The following is a 22,891-nucleotide window of genomic DNA, read 5'->3' as shown; positions in this document are numbered from 1 at the left end:
AGAACATCCCCCATGGGGCAGGCGCTGTGGCGTAGCAGGTTAATGTCCTGGCATGCAGTGCCAGCATCCCAAATGGGTGCCCATTCGAGTCCTGGCTGCTCCACTTCTGATTCAGCTCTCTGCTATTGCCTGGGAAAGCAATAAAAGATGACCCAAGTCCTTGGGCCTCTGCACCCCTGTGGGAGACACGAAGAAAGCTCCTGGCTCCTGGCTTCAGATTGGCAAACTCCAGCCATTTTGGCCATCTGGGGAGTAAACCAGCCAATGGAAGACATCTCTCTCTCTCTCTCTCTCTCTCTCTCTCTCTGCCTCTCCTGTTCTCTCCATGTAATTCTGACTTTCAAGTAAATATTTTTTTAAAAGAACATCCCCCAACTTCAAGTTAAAAGACTTGAGTTTGAATTGCTAGAATTTGAGTAAAGTTTCTTTTCTTTCCAAACATTATTTTTCATATTTATGAAATGGAATGCCTACATTATGATATCATAGGGAAGAAGAGCACATAGTAGCCCATGAATAAATGTGTATTATTTATTGATGTGCAAGCCAATTTGATAAACTTTTTCACTCAAAATTATTTTGTCCTTTTAAAGGGAACCATAGAGGATGATTAGAATAAACATCACAGATGTACAGCCTGTACTACCACACAGGGCTCCATACTCTCACTTAGTTTAATACTTAATGTTTCGCATTAATAAAACATATTAATAATTAACACATATTAATAAAAAATAAAATATTAATATATAATACACAATATATTATTATATAATACATAATATATAATAATTTAATAAATAATTAATATATATTGATAAAATATATATTTTCATAAAATATATGAAACTTGTATAACTTAAATAAAATTTTTAAAAATGAAATAACAAAAGAAAGAAAGAATTTTATTTAAGTTATACAAGTTTCATATATTTCTATATACATATTTAGGAACATTGTGACACTCCCACCCTCCTCCCCCCACCTCCTTCCCATGCTTCAACCCTTCCTCCTCCTCACTCTCACATGTGCACTCTTAAATTTTACAAAGATCTATTTTTGGTTTACTTAATGATGGTATAGTTAACCCTATTCTAAGTACAAAGTTCAACAAATAGTGTGAAGAGAAAAAAACTCTCTCTCTATGGAAGAGACAAGGGCTGTAAACAATCATCAAATCTCAAAATGTCTATTTCACTCCAATACTTCACATTTCAGGTTCTCTAATTAGTTACCTCAAATCAGGGAAAACATATGATATCTGTTTTTTTGGGACTGGCTTTTTTCGCTAAGTATAATGGTTTCCGGTTGCATCCATCTTGTTGCAAAAGACAGTATTTCATTTTTTTTTTCATTTGAGTATTACTCCATAGTGTGTATATACCATAATTTCTTTATCCAGTCAACAATTGATGGGCATCTGGGTTGATTCCATACCTTAGGTATTGTGAATTGTGCTGCAAAGTACATGGGGGTACAGATAATTCTTTCATATGCTGATTTCTTTTGGTTTGAGTTAATTTGTGGGAGTGGGATGGTTGGATCATTTGGTAGGTCTGTGTTCAGATTTCTGAGGTATCTTCATACTGTCTTCCACAGTGGCTACACCTGTTTACTTTCCTACCAGGGTGCCTTTTACTCCACATCCTTGTCAGCATTTGCTGTTTGTTGATTTCTGTATGAGAGTCATTTTAACAGGAGTGAGGTGATACCTCACCATGGTTTTCATTAGCATTTCCCTGGTTAGTGATCATGAGCATTTTAATTTGCTCTCTGGAAAAATACCTGTTCAAGTCCTGTTCAAGTCCATTTCTTCACCAGATTGTTTGTTTTGTTGTAATTGAATTTCTTGATCCCTTTATACATTCTGGATGTTAACCCTTTATCAGTTGTGTAGTTTGCAAATATTTTCTCTCATTCTGTCAGTTGCCTCTTTACTTTTTTGAGTATTTCTTTTGCAGTGCAGATGCTTCTCAGCTTGATATAATCCCATTTTTCAACTTTTTGGCTTTGATTGCCTGTGCTTCGGTGGTCTTTTACAAGAAATCATTGCCTATGAAATATCTAGCAAAGTTACCTCAGTGTTCTCTAGTAATTGATGGAATTGGGTCATATATTTAGATTGACCCATTTTGAGTGGATTTTTGTATAAGGTGTAAGATGTGGATCCAGTTTCATACTTCTGCATGTGGAGATCAAGTTTCCCCAACACCATTTGTTAAAGAGACTGTCCTTTCTATAGGGATTGATTTTAGCTCCTCTGTCAGAGAACAGTTAGTTGTAGATGCATGGGTTGATTTCTGGAAGTTCTATTCTGTTCCATTGGTCTACAACTCTATTTTTGTGCCGGTACCAGGCTGTTTTGATTATAACTGCCCTGTAGTATGTTTTGAAATCAAGTATTGTGATGCCTCTGTCTTTGTTTTTGTTGTATAAGATTGCTTTAGCTGGGGCTGATGCTGTGGCATAGTAGGTAATGCTGCTACCTGCAGTGCCAGCATTTCACAAGGGCACCGATTTGAGTCCCAGCTGCTCCACTTCAAATCTAGCTCTTTAGTATGGCCTGGGCAAACAGTAGAAGATGGCCCAAGTGCCTGGGCCCCTACACCCATGTGGGAAACCCAGAAGAAGCTCCTGATTCCTGGCTTCGGATCAGCTCAGCTTTGGCCATTGCAGCCATCTGGGAAGTGAACCAGCAGATGGAAGTCCACTTTCTCTCTCTGCCTTTGCTTCTCTGTAACTCTAACTTTCAAATAAATAAATAAATCTTTTTTTAAAAAAACATGGCTTTAGCTATTTGGGGTCTTGTGTTTCCATATGAATTTTATCATAGTTTTTCTAGATCTGTGAAGAATATTGTTGGTATTTTGATTGTCATCGCATTGAATCTATAAATTGCTTTTGGTAGTATGGACATTTTGATGATGCTTCCAGCTTTTCCCCATTCAATAGGATGCTGGCTGTGGGTTTTTTTCTTGATAGTGTTGAGGAATGTTCCTTCTATACCCAATTTACTTAAGGTTTCATCCAATCCATGAACATGGAAGATTTTTCCATTTTTTTAGTAAATATAAACTTCCAAAGTACAGCTTATAGATTACAATGGCTCCCCCCCATAACTTCCCTCCCACCCACAACCCTCCCAACTCCCGCTCCCGCTCCCATTCTATTCACATCAAAATTCATTTTCAATTATCTTTATATACAGAAGATCAATTTAGTATATATTAAGTAAAGATTTCAACAGTTTGCACCCACACAGAACATAAAGTGTAAAATACTGTTTGAGTAGTAATAGCATTAATTCACATTGAACAACACATTAAGGACAGAAACCCTACATGGGGAGTAAGTGCACAGTGACTCCTGTTATTGACTTAACAAATTGACACTCTTGTTTATGGCGTCAGTAATCTCCCTAGGCTCTTGTCATGAGTTGCCAAGGCTATGGAAGCCTTTTGAGTTCACGGACATTGATCTTATTTAGACAAGGTCATAGTCAAAGTGGAAGTTCACTCCTCCCTTCAGAGAAAGGTACCTCCTTCTTTGATGGTCCGTTCTTTCTACTGGGATCTCACTCGCAGATTTTTCCATTTTTAATGTTTTCTTCTATTTCATTCTTTAGTGTTTTGTAATTTTCATCGTATAGATCTTTGACATCCTTGGTTAAATTTATTACAAGTTATTCATTCTTTTTGGAGCTACTGTGAATGGGACTGGTCTTAAAAGTTCTTTCTCAGCCATGACATTGTTGGTGTATACAAAGGCTATTGATTTTTTTCCATGTTGATTTTATATCCTGACACTTTAACAAACTTTTTTTTAATTAAATTTTTTTTTGTTTTACAAGTAGAGTTATAGACAGTGAGAGAGAGAGACAGATAGAAAGGTCTTCCTTCCATTGCTTCACTCCCCAAATGGCCGTCATGGCCTGTGCTGTGCCGATCTGAAGCCAGGAGCCAGGTGCTTCTTCCTGGTCTCCCATGCAGGTGCAGGGGCCCAAGCACTTGGGCCATCCTCCACTGCCCTCCCAGGCCACAGCAGAGAGCTGGACTGGAAGAGGAGCAACCAGGACTAGAACCTGGTGTCCATATGGGATGCCAGCGCCTCAGGTGGAGGATTAACCAAGTGAGCCGCGGTGCCGGCCCTACCAAATTCTTTTATGAGTCCCAACAGTCTCTCGGAGTCTTTTGTATCCTCTTTATATAGAATCATGTCATCTGCAAATAGGGATAGTTTGATTTCATCCTTTCCTATTTGTATCCCTTTACTTCCTTTTTCTCACCTAATTGCTCTAGCTAAAACTTCCAAGACTATATTGAATAGCAGTGGTGAGAGTGGGCATCCTTGTCTGGTTCCAGATCTCAGTGGGAATGCTTCCAGCTTTTTTCCATTCAATAGGATGCTGGCTGTGGGTTATTTGCCTTGATAGTGTTGAGTAATGTTCCTGCTATACCCAATTTACTTAAGGTTTCATCATGAAAGGATGTTGTATTTTGTCAAATGCTTTCTCTGCACCTATTGAGATAACCATATGGTTTTTTGTCCTTCAAATTGTTAATGTGATATATCACATTGATTGATTTGTGAATGTTGAACCATCCCTGCCTACCAGGAATAAATCCCACTTGGTTTAGGTGAATGAATTTTCTGTTGTATTATTGGATTCAGTTAGCTAATATTTTGTTGAGGATTTCTGCATCTCTGTTCATCAGGGATGTTGGTCTATAGTTCTATTTCTTTATTGTGTCTGTTTCAGGCTTAGGAATTAAGATGATGAAGACTTCATAGAAGGAGTTTGGGAGGATTCCCGCCCCCCCTTCATTTGTTTTGAATAGCTTGAGTAGAATTGGAATTTTTTCTTCTTTAAACTTCTGGTAGAATTCAGCAGTGAAGCTGTCTGGTCCTGGGGTTTTCTTTGTTGGAAGGGTCTTTATTACTGATTCAATTTCCATCTTGTTTATTGGTCTGTTTAGGTTTTCTATGTTTTCATGACTCAATTTTGGTAGACTGTATGTATCTAGGAATCTATCCATTTCTTCTGGCATATAGCTTTTTGTAGTAATTCCTGATGATTCTTTTTATTTCTGTGGTGTCTGTTGTTACATTTCCTTTTTAATCTGTGATTTTATTGATTTGGATCATCTCCTTCTCTTTTTTTTGGTGTATCAGTTTTGTTTATTTTTTTCAAAAAACAGCTCTTAATTTTGCTGATTGTATTGTATTTTTTGTTTCAATTTTGTTTATTTTCTAATTTTAATTATTTTTTTCTTTCTATTTATTTTGGGCTTGGCTTGTTATTGTTTTTGTAAGTCCTTGAGATGCATTGCTAGTTCATTTATTTGGTACCTTTCCGATTTCTTCTATAGAAACCAATTGCTATAAACTTCCCTCTTAACACTGCTTTTGCTGTATCCCATGAGTCTTTTTTTAAGATTTATTTATTTATTTGAAGGGCAGGGTTACAGAGAGGCAGAGGCAGAGAGAGATAGAGATAGAGATAGAGATGTCTTCTATCTGCTGGTTCACTCCCCAAGTGACTGCAATGGTGAGAGCTGGGCCAATCTGAAACCAGGAGCCGTGATCTTCCTCTGGGTTTCCCACACAGGTGTTGGAGCCCAAAGACTTGTACCATCTTCTACTGCTTTCCTAGGCCAAAGAAGAGAGTGGATCAGAAGTGAAGAAACCGGGACTCGAAGCACCATGCATATGTGATGCCAGCACTGCAGGTGGTGGCTTTACCTGCTATGCCACAGTGCTGGCCCCAGTCCCCTAAGTTTCGATATGATGTATTTTTGTCTTTATTCATTGTCAGAAATTTTTATTTGTCTTTTGATTTCTTCTATGACCCACTGTTCATTCAGGAACATGTTGTTCAGTCTCCATGTGTTTGCACATGATTTAGTATTCTTGAGTTGTTGATTTCTAGTTTCTTTCCATTGTGGTCAGAGAAGATGCATGGGTATGATTTTTTTTTTCAATTTGCTAAAACTTGCTTTATGGCCTAGCATAAGCTCTATCCTAGAGAAAGTTCCATGCACTGATCAGAAAAATGTGTATTCTGAAACTGTGGAGTGAGAAGTTCTGTAGATATTAGGTAGGTCCATTTGGTCTACAGTGTCAGCTCTATTGTTTCTTCATTGATTTTCTGTCTAGTTGATCTGTCCATTGATGAAAGTGGGGTTGAAGTCTCCTGTTACTATTGTATTGGAGTCTATGTATCACTTTAGATCTATCAACATTTCTTTAAAATAGCCAAGCACCCTGTAATTGGTTGCCTATACATTTATTATAGTCACATCTTCTTGCTGAATTGATCTCTTAATCATCACAAAATGCCATTCTTCATCTCTTTTAACAATTTTTGTGTCAAAGTCTATTTTGTCTGATATTAGGATGGCAATACCTGACCATTTTTGCTTTCCATTAGCATGGAATATCTTTTTCCATCCTTTCACTTTCAGTTTGTGTGTATCTTTGTTAGTGAGATGTGTTTTTTGTAAGCAGCAAATTCATGGGTTTTGTTTTTAATCCATTCAGCCAGTCTGTATCTTTTAACTGGAGAGTTGAGGCCATTTACATTCAAGGTGACTACTGATAAGTAATGGCTTGGCCCTACCATTTTTCCATAAATATTCCTATTGTTTACTTTGGATTTCCTTTGTACTTTTCCTAGAGGATTTTCTGTCTTCGTATTCTTTCATAATAATGGCTATCTTTCTGTGTTTCTCTGTGTAGCACATCCTTAAGCATCTTTTTTAAGACTGGATGAGGGGTGACAAATTCTTTCAGTTTCTGTTTGTTATGGAAGGTCTTTATTTCACCTTCATCAATAAATGAGAGCTTTGCAGGTACAGTATTCTGGGTTAACAGTTTTTTTTTTCTTTTAAGACTTGGACTATCTCTCTCTATTCCTTTCCAGCCTGTAGGGTTTCTAATAAGTCAGCTGTGAGTCTAATTGGAGATTTCCTGAAAGTAATCTGGCATTTCTCTCATGCACATTTTGGAATCTTTTCTTTATGTTTTACTGTGGAGAGTTTGACTACAATGTGTTGTGGTGAAGATCTTTTATGGTCGTTTCTGTTAAAAGTTCCATGTGCTTCTTATACTTGGACGTCCCTTTTTTTCTCCAAATTGGGAAAGTTTTCTGTAGTTATTTCACTAATTTGGCCTTCTAGTCCATTCTCTATTTTCATACTTTCAGGAACTCCTAAGACCCATATATTGAGTCATTTGATAGTATCCCATAAATCTCCAACCTCCAACACTGATTTTAAACTTTCTATTTTCTTCTTCTTTTTATTTTGATCTGACTGAAAGATTTTCAAAGATTTGTCTTCTAGTTCAGATATTCTTTCTTCCGACTTTCCACATCTCCTGTTAAGGCTTTCCACCTCATTTTTTATTTGACTTAGTGAACTATTCATATCTAATATTTCATTTTGATTTCTCTTTGAACTCTCAATTTCATGGGAACATTTTCATTCCTGTCATCTGTGGTTTTCTTTAGTTCATGGATTTGCTTCTGGTTGCTTCTGAGTAATCCTGATTAATTTTTTGAATTACATTTCTGGCATTTCCTCAATCTCTTCATCTTCACATTCTAATATTGAAATGTTGTGTTCCTTTGGTGGGGGGGGGTCATAGTGTCTTCATTACTTTTGTTTCTTGAATTTCTGCATTTGTTTTTAGACATTTGTGGATTTGATTTTTGTTTTTTCTTCCTCTGATGGCTTAGTGGAATGTCTGCCTTTCAGTGAATAGCAAGAGGTGTGTGGTCAGTGCTCCAGTGTGGGGCGAGTATCCAGGGTAACACCTAAGTTGGGTGTGGCATATCTCAGTGCCAAGGTGTTATCCCCTAGTGTGTTCTGCACCACTATAAGAACTGCACAAATGACTTGCACAGTCCTCACTGTGAACACAGTTCCTGATGCCATGACCTGCTGTAGGCAGCTAAGGAGATCTGAGCATGTGGAGCTGCACCCAGTGATTGCCCAGAGACACAGCTGCATCCTGGACCTTCTCATGTAACCACTGAGTCCCCATGGTCTCAGCACACAAGGGCTCCACAGTGACTGGGTACAGAGGGTTCTCTCCACCTTGCCAACTTATCCAGTCAACAGACAGGTAGATGTTCCCTGGGACAGCTCTGCTTAGCTGTCTTGATCCTCCTGGGAGGCTGTGGGCACCTCAAGATCCTACATGTTTGCCCAGCCACCTCCCAGCCAGGCTCAAAGTTGGTAGGGACTGTGGATTGTTCTCTCCACTAGAATCACTGGATTACATGCATACTCAAGAGCCGCTAGCAGAATGTTGCTCTCTTCCATCCACTGCCACCAGTACTGCTGAGAAGGTGCTGTCTTGTCTCAGCTAGTTGCTGTGCACATGCACAGTCTTTCACAGCTCACACTCAAACCCAATTTAGCACCTGCCCTTTCTTTGTCAGGCAGTGGGCACTGTTGTGGGGAAGTTGGGGTGAGATAAACATGCCCTCTCTACTTCCACTGGGTCCACAAGCAGCCTGTAGAATTGCTAGCCCTTAGGGTTAGCATCTGGATTCCAGTCTGGATTCATGCCACAGTCTCATATCACCACGGGCTGCTGCAGTCTCCAAACTGCCATCAGCTCCGACTCTCATGTGCTGCAGTTGCGTGCTGTGTTGGTGTTTGTGCTGCTTGTCCACACCCTCCACACAGGTCCATGATGTTTCTCTTCCTCTTGTAGGATTTCCAGTGAGTTTTTCTCTCTAATTCTCCCCTGGGAGTGCACTTCTTACTTTCTTACTTTTTTTTCACTGCTTATCCCTAGCCTAGTGCAGTATGTCATTCCCCGTTCTGCCATCTTGGAATTGTTCCAAAATTCTTTTTTTTTCTTTTACAGGCAGAGTGGACAGTGAGAGAGAGAGACAGAGAGAAAGGTCTTGCTTTTGCTGTTGGTTCACCCTCCAATGGCCGCCGCGGCCAGCACTCTGCAGCCAGCACACTGTGCTGATCTGAAGGCAGGAGCCAGGTGCTTCTCCTGGTCTCCCATGGGGTGCAGGGCCCACGCACTTGGGCCATCCTCCACTGCACTCCTGGGCCATAGCAGAGAGCTGGCCTGGAAGGGGGGCAACCGGGACAGAATCCGGCGCCCCGACCGGGACTAGAACCCTGTGTGCCGGCGCCGCAAGGTGCATGATTAGCCTAGTGAGCTGCGGCGCCGGCTACAAAATTCTTAATATTTGAACGAAGGGCCCCACATTTTCACTTGCTATTGGCATTGAAAATTATGCACCAAGCTCTAAAGATAAGCATAACTGATGGTGTAAACTTCCTTCTCTCCAACTCTTGCCTATATCTCCTTCAGTCTTGCCATGTGGTTCCTCCAGGTGAACTTGCTCCTTGCCTGTGGTTGATTGGTTCACAAGAGGACACCTGACCCTAGAGGGCATAACCGCAACCACGTTTCATGGTGAAAACTGGTACAATGGTGGACACTTGAATCGGACTGAGCCAACTTCTAGAAATTCAGAAATTCGGGCTGGATGGTTGTGCTGCTAGACTATTTATGGTAATATTTTTCACCATTTGCAAAAGAGAGGAAGAGAAAACTGATTTTAAGAGCAAATACGAAAGAACAGGCAGGTATGACGACAGTTGCAAAGGAGAGGAATGGAAAGACGTTCTTGTTTGTGGAGACAAATTGCCTTCCTAATATTTGGATTCTGTTGCTCATTATCAAAAAAGCCTAGCTCTGACATTAATGAAGGTGAATTATTTCCAACCTACTCCCTTTTGTCTTCACTCCACAATATCATCCCTACTTTGAAGGAATATTTCTTCATCATGCCATCTGTAATCCCTTACTTTAAATGAAGCCTTCACCCTGAGCTTTACCGCCTTGGTGTCCCTGCAGATGGGAATGCTCCCCACTGGGAGCATGTAGGTAGAGTCACATTTGTCTCCATGCCTGTGCTTCCATGGGCTCTGCTTTCCTTGTTCTACTTATGTGGCATAGATAGCTGCATCTGACATGAGAATCAGATGTTTTTACAATCAGAGAACACTCAACTCACACTACCTTTATTCTGAAACTTTGCTTGCTAAGGATGCATTAGGGTTGGTTGAAAAGAGAAGGGGAAGTCAATTCCACTTCAGAGTAACAGCAGTGGTGTTAAATTTTAAAAAAGTAGTAATGATGTTTGTAACAGCACCTGAATGGCTGCTGACTTTCCACTGTTTTAGGCTCCATAACCCAAAGGGAGAAGTTTGGGACCTGAAATGTACTATTCTATGGCTTAATGATATCTTCATTATTCCTTTCTGATCTCAACTGGGGGATTTGCGTAATGGGGGCCATTACCCCGACAGCAGCACTAGGACTTACACATAATATGTTGCAGACATTGGCTAGAATATGCATAAAAGTGGAAGTGGATCCTGGATAGCTTGCCTTATTTACTGCTGGAGAAATTCAGCATATGCAATGGGATAATTTCTTCCTTTCTTCTCCTGTCTTAGAGGCGTGGTCCCATCTGGCATGCTCTCCTGTTTGGGCTAATATTAAACAATCTATTACTTAGAATGCAGTCTTCCTAGAAATAAACCATGAAAAGTTCTGGGAAAAAACCATTCTTTAATGGATGCTACGAGTCCAACTCTGTTCTTATGTCCATAGGAAGACATAGTCAACTCAGGAAGGAAAAATAAATGTTCAGAAAAACATTTTTGACAGAAATGTGTCTAACTGTATATGGGATGCTGATCAAGACATATTTGGCAGTCATTAGAAATGTTAATTCCATGGGATGAAAGGAATAGGGTGTCTGTTCTCTAATGTGAAAAGCAGTCTGTGGGTAGGAGTAGCTCTGGTTTGGTTTTTCCTGTAGTTCAATGGCATCATAAACCAATCTTCCCATTTCTCTGCTCATCTTACTCTGTACCCTGTGCTGAACCCCAAGCTTCACTTGGCTGCATCAAAATCAGGAAAAGGGAAGAGAATTTGTTCAGAGGGCCTCTGCTTGTCTTCATGTCCTTTGGCCAGAACTGCATCATCGGCTGGTCCCAAATCAAACCCTGTCAAGGGTGTAGAATTTCTATGATGGATTCCTTCCCACAACTAGGGGACCCAGCCTCCCTGGAAGGACACAAGTATCCAGTATTTGAAGAAAACTGGGGGTTTAGAGGCAAAGAATAGAAGAGGATGGCAGGAGAGAAGAAATGACAGGTAAATTGTGTCAGTGGCAAGATGTGATAAGACTTTTACAAAATCTTGAAATGACCTCACGTGGTGGAATACATAGGTATTAATTTGGGAGGCCTGAATTACTGAAAAAGGGCTTTTTAAAAGTAATAATGTTTTCTTACATCTAAGCTCTATCTAAGAAATCAAATAAAATTCCCATATTTGGACACAGGGGAATTGGGAATTTTTAATAGCAACATTCCTCTTTGAATCCACTTAACCTCCTGGGTTTTATAGAGTTGCTTTTGATTCAGCTGCAGGGTCTGGTCTGAGACTGTTTTATTTGACTTGGCCAAGTCCATTTTATGGTTCCAGTCATTTGGTCTGTTCTTGTTTGTTTGATTTTATAATCTGCAAATTTATATCCTGAGTATGTATTTTTTAATCTAGTAGGTGAATAAGCTTATTTTGAAATTGTATTTTATTTCTTGAACATTCCAAATAATTTTAACTATATTTACTGCATAAAGGAGAAATGTGAGATATAAATTAAATCAGGAAGTATTCCAAATTTTCTATAGAGGCCACTTCCATTTAAATGTTTTCAGTGATGCTTCATAAAGGAAGTGTGAAAGTCTACTTCAGTTAAACAGTATTTGTTTTCTTTCCTTTTCCCCCATACACTTCCTCAGTTTACTCTCCAATTGTCTCCTACCTGTTTGATTCCAGTTGCTTCCTAACTGGGCTACCTACTACCATGTTGCTCACTAAAGAGGCTTCTTTAAAAATGTAAATATGATGCTCTTGTCTTGTTTGACCCTTTAGTCAAGGTTACCTGCAAGAGCAAGGCCACAGTCCTTGCTCTGATGCCTAAGACACTGGCCAGCCTTGTTTCTACCTTCCCTCACAGCTTCCGAAGTGGCCACTTCAGTAGAACCTCAATAGGACCTCAAAGGGTGTGCCCTCTGTAGTCCCAAGACACGGAGACCTGTCTGTGGCTCCCCAGACACTTCTTGTTTTGTATTTCCATGCATTTGCACTTACAGCTCTCTGGATTACAGTTTTCAGCCCATTTTACCTGATAGGAAAATTTATGCATTCTTCACAAAGTGAATGATCCCCCTCCATGAAAACTTTCTGGAACTCATCTTTCTCTCCTCTGTGGTCCTACAGAGCCAATCTTTTACACTCCTGTGACATTGATTGTGTATTTCCAGCACAGAATGTGGACCCGTACATCGCATACACATTTAACATGATCTCACATAAGATGAGGCCTCACAGATCTGGCCCAAGGGCTTGAGACAGGCAAGTGGTCAGCAGGCCCTCAACAAGAAATGGAAACCAGGTAAGGGTCACTATTTTTTGTGATGTTTTAAAGACATTGTGTGATTAACCCAATCTCAAACAGCAATATATTAAAAGTTATATGAGTTTATAAATGTTTTAGAAGCTGAATTTTTAGTCAACACTGATAAATTCTTGCTGGCAAATGATGATGTATAGAGAATTTTCACCATCCTCCATTCACTACTGGAAGGATGGCCACCTTTATTTTAAATTTTTTTTATTTATATAAGGTGAATAAATTTCATATACACAGATTTGGGAGTATAATGATCCTTCCAACCCTTCTCTCCCTCCTACTTCCTTTTTTATTCTTTTAGTTTTTACAATGACATACCTTCAGTTTATTTTATCATAAGATTATACTCACAATACTTCACTAAATAAATAATTCAACAAATAGTAAGAATAAAAAAATACTGCTCCTCAACAGTAGAGACAAGGGCTGTAAACCATAACCACTTCTCAAAACACCAATTTCGCTCATATACATTTTTTGTACTTTATTAGTTACCACAGATCAGGGCAAACATATCTTTTTTGGGACTGGGTTATTTCATTAAGTATAATGGTTTCCAGTTGTATCCATTTTGTTGCAAAAGAAAGGCTTTCATTCTTTTTTACAGTTGAGTAATATTCCATAGTGTATATATACACTATTTTCTTTGTTCAGCAGTCATTGATTGATGGACTTCTAGGTTGCTTCCATATCTTAGCCATCGTGAATTAAGCCTCAATAAACATGGGGGTGCAGATAACTCTCTCATATGATGCTTTCATTTCATTTGGGTGAATTCCAGGAATGGGATAGCTGGAACCTATGGTAAATCTATTTTCAACTTTCTGAGTATTTTCATACTATTTTCCACAATAGCTGTGCTAGTTTGCATTCCCACCAACAGTGGATTAGTGTACCTTTTTTTCTCCACATCTTTGCAAGCATTTATTATTTATTATTTATTGATTTTTGTATGAAAGCCATTCTAATGGGGGGTAAGGTGAAACTTCATTGTGGTTTTGATTTGCATTTCCCTAATGGCTAGTGATCCTGAGCATTTTTTTCATTTGTATGTTGGCCATTTGATTTTCATCTTTTAAAAAAGATCTGCTCAAGTCCTTTACTGTTTCTTCTTTTTAAGTTTTATTTGAGTTATACAAGTTTCATGCATTTCACATTTATAGATTTAGGACACAGTGACATTTCCCCCCACCCTCCCTCCTGCCCACGCTCCAGACTTTCTTCCTCCTCCCTCTCACGTTCCCACTCTTAATTTTTATAAAGATCTATTTTTAGTTTACTTAATGATCATATAGTTAACCCTACACAAAGTAAAAGATTTTTTTATTTTTTATTTTTATTTTTGACAGGCAGAGTGGGCAGTGAGAGAGAGAGACAGAGAGAAAGGTCTTCTTGGTTCACCCCCTAATGGCTGCTGCGGCCCGCGCATTGCGGCCTGTGCACCGTGCTGATTCGAAGCCAGGAGCCAGGTGCTTCTCCTGTTCTCCCATGTGGGTGCAGGGCCCAAGGACCTGGGCCGTCCTCCACTGCACTCCCAGGCCACAGCAGAGAGCTGGACTGGAAGAGGAGCAACCGGGACAGAATCTGGCTCCCCAACCGGAACTAGAACCTGATGTGCCGGTGCCACAGGCAGAGGATTAGCCTATTGAGCCGCGGTGCCGGCGGAAAGTAAAAGATTTCAACAAATAATATGAATAAAAAAGAAAAGCACTGTTCCTCAATGGAAGGGACAAGAGCTGTAAATAATCATTAAATCTCTAAATGTATATTTCACACTAATACATTACATTTCAAGTACTCTGCCAGTTACCTCGGATCAGGGAAAACATATGATTGCTGTCTTTTTGGGACTGGCTTATTTCACTAAGTATAATAGTTTCCAGGTATGTCCATTTTGTCACAAAAGACAGGATTCTTTTTTAAATTTATTTTATTTTATTTTATTTTATTTTATAGCTGAGTAGGTCATCTTAAAGGCAGAAGGTTTTGAAAGTCAAGACAACTGGATTATAGAATTTCTTTTTATTCTCTCTTTGGTTCTCACTGATGCATGTAAACAAAAATCACCAAAAAATCACATGGTAGCTGCCGGTATCGTGGCACAGTGGGTTAAGCTGCCCCCTGTGACACTGGTTTGCCACATGAATGTCGTGTGAAGTCTCAGCTACTTCTCCAGCTCTCTGTTAGTGCACCTGGGAAAGTAGTAGAAGATGGCCCTAGTACTTAAGCCTCTGCCACCATTTGGGAGGCCAAGATGCAGTTCTGGGCTACTGAATTCCATTTGGCCCAGCCCTGGTTGTTGAAGCCATTTGGGGTGTGAATCAATGGATAGAAGATCTATCTCTCTCTCCCTCTCTCTGTGTCTCTTGTTCACTCTCTTGCTTTTGCTTTCTGTCTCTGTTTCTCTCTGGCATTCTGTTTTTCAAATAAAAGTTTAAAAATTACACGACAAGGTGTGTTTGTTGTAGTTTAGGGATAATTAAAATATCTTTCAAAAACAGTAAGTTTGGAATTTCCAATCTTCATATAATTAAAATATAGTGTGATATCTTCCTACCTATACTCTTAAGGTTGCTGTTAGCAAACCTATTTCTCTTTGGCATTTTCCTAATGTGTAATAAAGGGGTTGTACTCATAATCTGAGCTTAATAAATATTGTTAAATGAACAAATTAACTTATAAATGTTAATTACTTTTATTATAATATCTGAGCATTGAGATATACTCAGTGTCAAGTATACTGGTCTTTTTATGGTAAATTTTTAACAATGGCGTCAATGTTTAGCTCCCCTTGAATTCCCAATGCTTGTTTGCAATGGTATCTCTTTTCCATGTCCAAGAAGTAGCAAATTGGCAGCATCAGATGTTCTGCTCCTACTTATTTGGGTGGACTTGCATGGAATGCCAGTAAGAAATTTGAATTGTATTGTTTCACATTAAAAGATGAAAACAAACAACAACTCTTTATTATGGAGAAGCCATTTTGTCAATGTGTTCATTGTTAGTCCAAAGGCCTCTGCCACTCATGTTGCTGACTTTTTGGCCACCTGACTTTTTCCTAGTATCTTCACCATGGAAGAGACAGCCCTGAGAGGCAGCTATTGATTTTGTTCCTTGGTGGCAGCAGCGTTGCTAAAGCAGTTGATTAAGACATTGCTATATGGTAAACAGGGAGAACACGCTTGAAGAAATCATTGTCTTCAGGATCGGGTTGGGGTAGAAGTATGTGGGCTCTGGATCTCTTTGTCAGTGACACTAGGCAAGCTTGTAGGGAACTGTGACCACATTCTTTTTTTTTTTAACTTTTATTTAATGAATATAAATTTCCAAAGTATGATTTATGCATTACAATGGCTTCCCCCACATACCGTCCCTCCCACCCACAACCCTCCCCTTTCCCACTCCCTCTCCCCTTCCATTCACAGCAAGATTCATTTTCGATTATCTTAATATACAGAAGATCAGCTTAGTATACATTAAGTAAGGATTTCAACAGTTTGCTCTCACACAGAAACATAAAGTGAAAAATAATAGATGATTTTTTTTAAATGATGATGAAATCAGATCAGACCTATTGTCATGTTTAATCCCAGTGAGAGTCAAGTTGGGAGTTGATAATTTCTTTCTTTCTTTTTTTTTTTTTTTACAGAGGATCAGTTTAGTATACATTAAGTAAAGATTTCAACAGTTTGCACCCCCATAGAAACACAAAGTGAAATATATTGTTTGAGTACACTTTATAGCATTAAATCTCAATACACAGCACATTAAGGACAGAGATCCTACATGAGGAGTAAGTGCACAGTGACTCCTGTTGTTGACTTTACCAATTGACACTCCTGTCTATGGCATCAGTAGTCTCCCTATGCTCCAGTCATGAGATTCCAAGGCTATGGAAGCCCTCTGAGTTCTCCGATTCTTATCTTGTTTAGACAAGGTCATAGTCAAAGTGGAGGTTCTCTCCTCCCTTCAGAGAAAGGTACCTCCTTCTTTGAAGACCTGTTCTTTCCACTGGGATCTCACTCGCAGAGATCTTTTGCCAGAGTGTCTTGGCTTTCCATGCCTGAAATACTGTCATGGGCTCTTCAGCCAGATCCGAATGCCTTTAGGGCTGATTCTGAGGCCAGAGTGCTATTTAGGACATCTGCCATTCTATGAGTCTGCTGAGTATCTCACTTCCCATGTTGGATCACTCTCCCCTTTATTTATTCTATCGGTTAGTGTTAGCAGGTACTAGACTTGTTTATGTGCTCCCTTTGACTCTTTTTTTTTTAAGATTTATTTATTTACTTATTTGAAAGGCAGAGTTACAGAGAGGCAGCAGCAAAGAGAGAGAGGCCTTCCATCTGCTGGTTTACTCTCCAGATGGCCGCAAAGGCCAGAGCTGAGCAGATCCAAAGCCAGGAGCTAGGAGCTTCTTCCAGGTTTCCCACACGGTTGCAGGGGCCCAAGCACTTGGGCCATTTTCTACTGCTTTTCCAGGCTATAGCAGAGAGCTGAATCAGAAGTAGAGCAGCCTGGATGCGAACTGGCATCCAAATGGGATGCTGGCACTCCAGGCAGTAGCTTTACCTGCTACACCACAGTGCTGGTCCCTAACACATTCTTAACAACAGCTGAGGTGCTCCTGATGTGATTGGTTGCTGGACCCCACAAAACACCAGTTGAATCAGTTTTAGGAGACAGTTAAGCAAATGAAGGACTTCTTTTGGCCTCCTATGTGAGTCTGATCAGCTGGTGTAAGTTTTAGAGCCTGAATCTGGGGTTTGAATCCTGCTCCGTCATTTACCCGTGTGTGCTACCAGGAAAGTTATCTAACTTCTTTGCCTTAGTTTTCTCAATTGTCAAGTAGAGATAATGCTAAGGGGAAGAGATAATACTACCTCTTAGCATCTTCAGAAGATTAAATGAACACTTGCATAATGTCTGGAACACCGTAAATATCATGTGAGTGTTACCTCAGACTCTATTGATTCCAAGTCTTCAAAATAGGCCTTCCCCTCCATCCTGAGGTCATGCCACATTTTGTATGACTGCCTTAGGAGATAAACTGCTTGTATGTTAGGAGTGTGGGTGTGAGTAGTTAAAGATATTGATGACTTTTGCTCTTTCATGGAAATACCCTGCATTAAGCAAGCCAAAAGATTGTGCTACAAATGTGAATTTGTAAATTCTTAGAAATTCACATCAAGCAAAAACAGAGAGGGACATGTCCCAAGGGACATGTTACTAAAATTAGGTTCCAGATGGAGAAGTTATGTGATTTGGTACAAGTTTAAGTTTAGAATTGTTTTACTCCAAAGCTAAATAGGAGAGCAAAGAAACATTTTGGCCTTGGCTGTTACATTAATGCAAGACTCTTGCTTATTTTCAAAACTGAAGTGCAGGCAACTATGATTATTTCTAGTATTTGTTATTTATCTCAACCAGTGTTCTGACTTCTACTCTTAATTTCTCTCTTTTAATATAATTTAATTTCTAAAAGCTTTTATTATGTGATAATTTGATCTTTTAAAAGATTGAAAGGAAGAAGTTGAAGGGGAAGGAATCAAAGCTGTTCTGGGAGCGAAAGTCGGCACAGCAGACCAGAGTGGAGGACAGGCCCATAGAGACTGATGCTGGGTGTCCCGTGGGCCTCAATGGCAGCTATCTCAGCCACGCCCTCTCCTTTGTAGTTTCTGACCATCATCTGACTGTGGATCAGCCACTCATGTCTGTTTTTTTTTTTTTTAACCAAATGAGAAAAAAAGATGCATGGAGATTCTACCGTTGGTGTCAATGAAGTCATAGAAGATAAACAAACCTACGTTTAATGAGGAACTTCTACGTTGGAGGGTCTGTTTGATCTTTCTTTTCTATGTCATCTTGCTCTAATTTAAGAGCTGCGTTCAAGAAATGCACAGATTTGAAAATAGCACACTCAGTAAATGGCCGTATGTGAATTCTTCAGTGGAAAACAAGGAACTTGAGCAAGGCCTGGTGGCCCTAAATTAACTCATTTAGAAACAGGATTCTTGACTTGGTTATGAATTCCCTTACCTCCGGTACTACGCTCGTAAATGTTTAACTGGTTCTTTGGAAATGAAGACCTGAAAAAGGGTGTTGGCTGATTTCCACAATATCCCTAACACTGCCAATTTTGAGTCACCACCGTGATGCCACTGGACGCTGAGTTGAGAAGAGAGGTGCACAGTGACCTCTTGCCGGCCTGCTTGAGATGACACTGCTGCAACTCTGCTTACAACCCAGGAAATATGAAATAGAGACCAATATATGGGAGGTGCTGAGAACTGCCTTATAGAAAAAAGCCCTGTGGCTTGCCCAGAGAAAGTGAGGCACAGCACTAAGACAGCACTGCACTCTGAACAGCATTGGATAAACCAGCCAATAGTCACCGTTACACTACTATTTCATGACACCACATTAAACTCAACTAGTCTTGTGTTTAGAAATTTCTATTGGTGTCCATCTGGATAGAATAACACTCTAAAACTGTGCTTTCCTAAGATATGTTATTTTCCTTTGCTTCTCTGAACTTTTCAGATTGTGCGTTACTTGAAGAAAATTTCTCTATGGAGTCCATATTCCTAGGTTTCTGAAGCACTGGAGGAGTTCACTGTATATTTATTTCCCCCTGTTAATGCAGTGATGTCCGGGAATGCAATATCCTAAAGTCACTCTCAGGATCTGTCAGAAAGAATTTAAGAACCTGACATGGTTGAAGTGTTTCAGAGGAAGAGAAGGGCGTCCATGTGTATAATATGTGATCCTCACAGGCGACAGAGGATCAAGTGCTATGGGGATGGAAGTCTTCTCCGGGCATGTGATGCTTGTGGTGAAACCCAACAGATGAACAAGGGCCACGTACTTCCTGAGTTGATCAAGAGATAGGCCCTATCTCGGGCTGAACTGATGGTTGGAGAAAACACAGGACTTTCAGGTTGTTGGAGGAGTGCCAGACTGAAGCCCAGGAGCTGGAGGGAGCCTCTGTGGGACAAGAACATATTTTCAAGGGAGTGGCATTCAGGAGCAGGACTCTAGGCTTGGGTCCTTGGATGGAGATGGGGGCAGGAGAGTGAAGGGTCAGGTGTAGTTGCATCATCAAGGAGGGGGAGGTGTTCATGAGAGAGGATCAATAAATTTAGTGAGCAACATTGCTTTGGGTCTTGAGTGATGTGGAGCAAAGTAGACTCTCTGTTTCTGAGTAGTCTACAGAGTGATGGACAACCACACAAAGGTGACAAAACGGAGATGCATCTCAAGGACTAAGTTTGAGAACTCCAGGAAGACAATCATAGGGAGCAAGAGGCCTGTTCTTGAAGAGGTGTGTTTGCTGCATGGTGCAGAAGCATCTCCCATAAGATGTAACACACATAGCTGTGTAGTTTGCACACTTGGCAAAGGCACCCCACATGGGAGGACTGGGATTCTCTCCAGCCCTCCTTTCACATTCTGAGTCTGCACTCTGGCAAGGGTCCAAGTGAGTAGAAGTGGGTTCCCTGCCGTACTCACAAAGGCTGTAGGAGCATCTTAGAGTAAAAGTGTATTTGGGTTTGGGAAGAGGTTCCTGAGATTCTCTATTATCTAAGAGGGGGTTGGCAGGCATCATTTGTCCCTATGGGTTCGAAAGGATTGTTTAATTTTTTGCCACACCTATGTGTGTATACAAAATATCCACATTGCATGAGTATGTGTGCATGATGCGTGCACATATGGCATGCATATTTAAATGGAGAGGATGCTCTACAATTACATTCACGTCCTTTCTCTTATTCCCACTTACCCTCCTCTCCCATTTTGTCCAAAGTATTCAGTTGCTTCAAGGAGCATTACAATTACTCTAATGTGATTATAAAAACAAAGAACGACACAATATTCAGTATTCAGTATATCTGAAATACAGTATAACTCTATTTCAGATACAGGATTTGGGTGAGTCTCCGAAGTTAAGTTTTGTTGGAAAATACTTTTCTAAATTACTTCAAATTCTGGGTAACTCACTGAGCATCGGGCCTGGGAGGGGAGCTCGTCAGTTCACAAGATCTGTTGAGTCTCCATTGCTACCCAGTACTCTAGGAGGCATGGGTGTATTGAGCTCAGTGCAGCACTAGAAGAAGTCTAGAGCTGGAACGAAGATTCAGTGGCACATGGACTCTTCAAGACCAGAGACCTGACATACCCACGGGTGCGGAAGGACACCCTGCTGTCCAGCCTCAGGCCAGAGCAGCCAGTCTTCACAGATGTATGGATTCACCCTGTGAAGCAGACGCCCTCTGTCTGCTGCTGTCTCAGGAAGGAGCAGGGGAAGAGGAGGAGACCCTTCGGGGAAGAGCATTGGCTCTGGAGGAGCAGAGTTCAATTGGAGATGACCCTGGCTTTGACGTTTGGCAAGGCTACTTTTGTTTCTCTTCCCATGGGACCTGGTGGGATGTAGGCATAGTACATCAGGAAGGCTCCTCAGAGAGCTCAGATGAACTCTAGCAAATAAGACACCAAGGTGGGTATGGTGCACCTGTGCTGCCTGAGGGTGCTTCAAAAAGTCAATGGAAAGCAGAACAAAAACATTGTTTATTTTGGTGCAAACAATTTTGAAATCCAGGCATAGAAGAGATCCTCAAAAAGTTCATGGGAAGTTTGTATTATGAAAAAACTGCAGGAATTTCAAAAAATTGCAGTAAAATAAGCTTATCTTGTGATCCTGTTCTATAAAAGCATTCAGAAGTTCCCTTGTTTATGTACATAAAATTGAACTTCAATGCCAGATCATTTACTTTTGAGTTCACCCTCGTAGGGAGACAAAATGAACACAAATTGAAATTAAAATTAGGGATTTTAGATTTGTATTAAAATGTGGAATTTAGTGATACATCAGGTTAAAAACATTATTTTAGAGTTATGCCGTTATTCAAAAGATCTTGTTAGCCACAGATATGCGTTATCATTTTAGAACCTAAGACTAGGGAAAATAATAAAGTTGAATGATCAAGAAAGTTAGCTTCCCACAAATCAGATGTTCTCCAGGTATTTGAGCAGGAGACAGTCACACAGATGAGGTACCAGATACAAGCATATGGGATGGCACAGAGGACATTTCAGGCACTCCAACCTCCTCCTTCACCAAGTAGAATATTCACCTGTACTTCAGAATGGTGACTTCTGAAGTGACAAGACTAATTTTCCCTCACTCTAAGTTAAACGCAGACTCACTGACTCCAGACAGAAAGCAATTATATGGGGATATTGCATTACTATTGCCTGCAATTTAGATAAAACGAGGGTGCACATGGTGCGTATGCATGTATACACACACCCTGTGAACTACTTCATTGACACGCGCACTCTCCACAAAGCAACTCCAACACCAAGAACAAAGCGATTGTCTCCCTTCGTAAAACACTACAGTGAAAAAACAGCCATTTGTGATGTGGAAAAAAGTTGAGAGCAACTTCTCCAGGCACCCAGGGAGATCAGGCTGCCTGGCTGACACCCTCATAGTCCTTTTAATATTGAAAGCGATTGCTGTCAGACTGCTGGCACTGTGTATATAAATGCAGAAAGGCAGGCTGCTTCCTCTGCTCTGTTTGTTCTTTTTGATATAAAATACTGTAAAAACAAAAAGATGATGTGATCTTTAGCTAGATAAAGATGTATCTCCTTTGCTCTTCTTTGTGTGCCCAACCCCACTAACCGGGCCAGTTGCCCTGCACAGCCTGGTGTTGACACAGATCGGCAGCATGAACCTTAAACTGTTGTAAACACCTATAAAATGTGGCCTTCCTCACATGGTCAGTGACGGGGCCTTGACAGCATGGCCCTCGCCATCTGATAAGCCAGGGTCAGGAGTCACTCGATTGCTTTGCTTTTGCTTTGGATGTCAAAGAACCAAAAACTTTTAATGTTTTTAATAAGTCAATTGTCCAAATATGTACAGTTGTGTTACACACATGAGCTCATCAAAGACCAATGGGGATCCAGGAGGACACCTGGAAGGTCAGAGGCTGTTCACCTGGTGTCGTAACTGTGGGATCAGGTTTTGGTGAGAATTCTCTATGTAACTGAAATTAGGGTTCACGTGCTGACGCAGCAAGGGGGTCACATGCTCCTCCTTAGCAAGGAACCAGAGGGAACTACTTTAGGGGAATAGTGAGATGGACTTCAAATGTTGACAATCCCTCCACTCCAGGGGTGGGAATTGTCAGTAGGAATTTGATGAAGAAAGGATCTTTTCCTTAAAGCAAAATGAATTTTAGTGATAGAACTAGCTTGTCAGTTTATCATTATGTGTTAGTATATAAGAGGCTATCTAGTAGTTTTAAAAGTAGAATTAAATGTATGATTTATTTTGATATAAAAATATTTTCA

The 22,891-nt window shown here is 40.2% G+C and overlaps 1 long non-coding RNA gene across 1 annotated transcript in view; it reads right to left on the bottom strand.

The window, feature by feature from the left end:
* Window positions 1–8,962: 8,962 nt before the first annotated feature.
* The window catches only part of LOC138844523 (uncharacterized), a 24,320-nt gene continuing 10,391 nt past the window's right edge, over window positions 8,963–22,891 (bottom strand). The window contains exon 4 of the long non-coding RNA XR_011380419.1: window positions 8,963–10,535. This is a non-coding gene — a long non-coding RNA (uncharacterized lncRNA). The remainder of the gene's footprint in view (window positions 10,536–22,891) is intronic.

This window comes from Oryctolagus cuniculus, chromosome 12 (assembly GCF_964237555.1).
Source record: "Oryctolagus cuniculus chromosome 12, mOryCun1.1, whole genome shotgun sequence".
Lineage (NCBI taxonomy): Eukaryota > Metazoa > Chordata > Mammalia > Lagomorpha > Leporidae > Oryctolagus > Oryctolagus cuniculus.
This window is presented reverse-complemented; position numbering and strand designations above follow the sequence as displayed.